Raw genomic sequence first — 4,028 nt, forward strand, 5'->3', positions numbered from 1 at the left:
ATTTGAAACTGGCAATTTGGAATAAGAATGGTGGTAATTATGATGGTTTCAAATCATCAAGAATCAAAGATATAATGGAAGAAACATTAACTGTCGTAATGCCTTGAATCAATATTACGCACTACGATAGGAAGCCACGAGGTCTCGCTGATGTAAACCCTAATCTGTAATCTGATTTCCGCCTCCTTATTAAAAGCTATTCTCCTTCTGCTTGTGGACTAGCCAACATAACCTTGGTGAACCACGTAAATTTGTGTTTTCATTTCTCGTTCATTTATCTTTCGCTATATCCGCACAACAAACTGGTATTAAAGCTTTTGGTTTTTCGATTGGTGTTTTGTTTTCTCGAGAGAAAGATGTCTATTGTGAACGTGAAGATCGAAAAGTTTACTGGAAAAAATAGTTTCAGTCTATGGCAGATCAAAATGCAAGCTTTGTTAAAACAATAAGGTCTTTGGATGCCATTGAAGAAGGCAACGGGGGAAGTCACTGCTGAGATGGTGATTCTTGAAGAAAAGGCACATTCCACAATTATGTTGTACCTCGCATTTTTATGCATTTGTTCTTGTTATTTAGCTTTATAGCTGATTCCCAGCTCCACGTCTTCACTATTGAACTCCGGCCTTCCTACCTGCAATGGGAAACATTTTAGAATAGGTTTAGGGTTAGCTACAACTATAAATAGAATGTTTTTATTAGGTAATTTTTATCTTTGGTTTGTGTAAAAACTAACCTAACCCCTACCTTGAGAATACCTCCTCTTTCCCTCCGTCTGCCATTGAAGAACTACACCACCGCGCTCCAGGGGATTCTACAAGGTTGACCATTCTTCAAGACCTAGGAAGACGACTATTTGATCGACAGGTTCCCTGAAAGGGATTTCTTATCTTTTATTTTTTGTTTGCCTTAGATCTTTTCTATGAATCCTAGGCTAATTGTAACCTCGTGACAAATACTTTTTTTTCATCTTTAATCTAATTTCAAGTATTAATTTCTTCAATTGATTGTTGTTCCTTTTCTGTTTATGCTTTACCTATTTGGTTTAAATCATTCAAATATCCAAATATCATCTAGGTTCATATTACGAGTCCAATTTGATTAACCCTAATCGAATAACCTATAAGATTGACAACCTTATAGTTGGTAAGACCCGAATTGCTGAACCTTAGAGGTATAGTTTCGACCTGACAAGGGAATAACGAAATACGAACCCTAGAAGGATAAGTAGGTTTAATCGCCTTAGGCTTAAGCAACTCAGATTAGGTTGACAATTAAATGTCAAATTAGGTTGGAATTGGTATTATCGCATCATTCCATCCCATTCTTGGTTAAAATACCTCGCTAAAGATCACTTAGGAGTAGATTTAACTTAGATAGGAGTTGTCACGACCCAAACCTGGCCATGACCGGCGCATAAATTAAGATGACCTTAATCTATGCGCCGGTCATGGCCAAGTTTGGGTTGTGATAAAAGTGGTATCAGAGGTTGGGTTTAGAATTTTTGACCTTTGTTAAAGCTATTATTTGGAGTTATGATCAAGGATTTTATTATCATAATTAAGGTCTACTATTTTTATGGATTGTTTGGGCTGGTGCATCGGATTAAGGACGAGTTGGAGTTATGGGTACACTTAGAGTGCATTGAATAGTTAGAATATTTTTAGGTGTTTATATAAGTGACGTTAATTTCAAGTTTATTGAATGAGAGTTTTAGTTATTGTAAGGTCCTTAATAGAGTCATAGGTTGCAGAGGTCTTTAATGTGGATATTTTCCACTTCGAGTTTGTTTATCAAGGTTTTAATTTGATATCATAATAAAGGCATTTGGAAGTTATATGGGTTGGTGACTAAGTGGAAGTATATTTGGAGTATTTATAAGTTGAATGTATATGGCTAAAATGGAATACTTAAAGATTATACAGGCCTTGTGAGTGAAGTTATTTATTTCAATTGGTCTATTTAAGGTCAGAGTTACTAATATTATTTTTTATTTTTGCCATCAGTGTTATCAAGCAAGGTATTTTTGGAGATAAAAGAAAAACCTTGTTTCAATATATGGAATCATGGTTTGGGATAGTGAAATTGAAAAGTGTTTTAGATTTAGCTAATATATTTTGGGACTATGAGAGGAATTAATTTTGAGTATGTGACTAATGATTGAGGATATAGATATTTATTGGAATTTTAATTTATGCAGTACCTTTAGTGTTTATGGTTAAGTTATTATTATTCTTTGGGGGTTTTCTATGGTCATAGTTTATAGTTATACAATCAAATTGAATATTTTTATAGGTGAAATGATGGAATTGAATGGCCTTATAGATTTCACAAGCTTTTATTCTGGCAAAGTTATCACTTAGAATTAGTTTAATCATGCTTTGGTAATCATAATAAGGTATATTACGAGATTAAAAAAAAAGTATATGAAGTGTTTTTTTTTTAGGTTATTGTGCTTCATAGGTTCAAAAAGAGGGAATTATTTGGTTTTAGATCTTAGGTTTTAGAGTGAGTTAAGAATTATTTATTCTGAGATCATCAAAGCTATGGTTAATATATACCATTGTTTGATATATTGTTTTGGACGGTGAAATTGAGGTGAATGTAGTTAGATTGATATTTGAAACACTTTGAGTTAAGCAGACAAAAAGAACAAGTGAACGTAGTTTGAGTCGTGCCTTGAAGGAGTAGATGCGAACGGAAAATAAGAATGTAAATATTATTTATTCATTGTATTGAAATATATTATGGGTAAAGTCTTCTCGTAAATAGGTGTTATATCTAGACCTTTTGAGATAAGCAAGAATGTGTTCAACTCACCTTCTCATTTTTTTAAGTTGATTGGGATAACCACGGGTATATAATGTTTTAAGGACATGCGAAGTTAGTTTAGATGTAACTATTAAAAGATGGCAGTATTTCAATATTGACAGTCTATAGGATTAATTTCGACAGACGTGCAGTGCTGATTTAGAATAAGGTAGTGTCTAATCTTTTGGCAAATGTTCATATTTTAAATTTCGAGGACAAAATTTTTTTCAAGAGGGAGAGAATGTAATATCCCGAATTTTAAAAATTGTTCTTTAAAAATAAAACTAATTACATATGTGTTTTTTTTAGTATTTGCCTTCGAAAAAAATGATAATTATTAATTATGATATACTTATATTATATTAGTTTATGGTTTTTTATATATTAGTACTGTTATAATATCTTTTGTATAAAAAGAGTGTTATTTTCGAAAAAGTTAAGTTGTAGTGATTTTGCTTAATCTTTTTTCTATTATCTTAAATATTATATTTTAATATATATTAGAATCTACACCTTATATTTCTCCAAGTTTTAAGCTTTAAAATGGTTGAACTCTTAACAAATAAATAAAGCATAAAAAAAATCAATTTTAAATGAAAACGTTTTCTACAAAACTCTGTTTTCGTAAATTTTTCCAGCCACGATCATTAACTTTGAGAAGGTTGGGAAACAATTGCTCTAACTCTTCAAACAAAAAGGTAATTTACACTAGTTGTTTGTTCTTTCGTAAAATCATATATTCATTATTAATATAAATTCACTCCCCAATAGTTTAACTTGACTCAATTTTATTCGATGTTCTAGAATCTCATTAAATATGTGATAGGAAATTTTGGAGTAATTTAGTTGGATATGTTGATCGAATAGCAAATTCGACGATGTTCCGATTGGTTGGGAAGATTGATAACTAAAATTTAGATCTGGTTATTATGGAGTTCGAGGTGAGTGATAATTATGGTTCATGACACTATTTGTTTGATTTTGAAATCTCTAGCATGAAATCTGTTTGATAAAAATATTTTGTTTAAAATATCTTTCGGTCCTTTGGTAATTAATATTAAAAGGTTTGATAAAAATAGTTTGATCCAATTTTTAAATTTATCTCCTATTTTCGTTCCTTTAAGACAATTCTGATGAACTTTTCTAAAAATGTTATTTGTTCAAAACAGTGCTTAATTGGATGATAAAACACTTTCTTGAGCTTAAATGTATTTGTCAAA

This window comes from Euphorbia lathyris, chromosome 4, assembly GCF_963576675.1.
Source record: "Euphorbia lathyris chromosome 4, ddEupLath1.1, whole genome shotgun sequence".
Classification (NCBI taxonomy): Eukaryota; Viridiplantae; Streptophyta; class Magnoliopsida; order Malpighiales; family Euphorbiaceae; genus Euphorbia; species Euphorbia lathyris.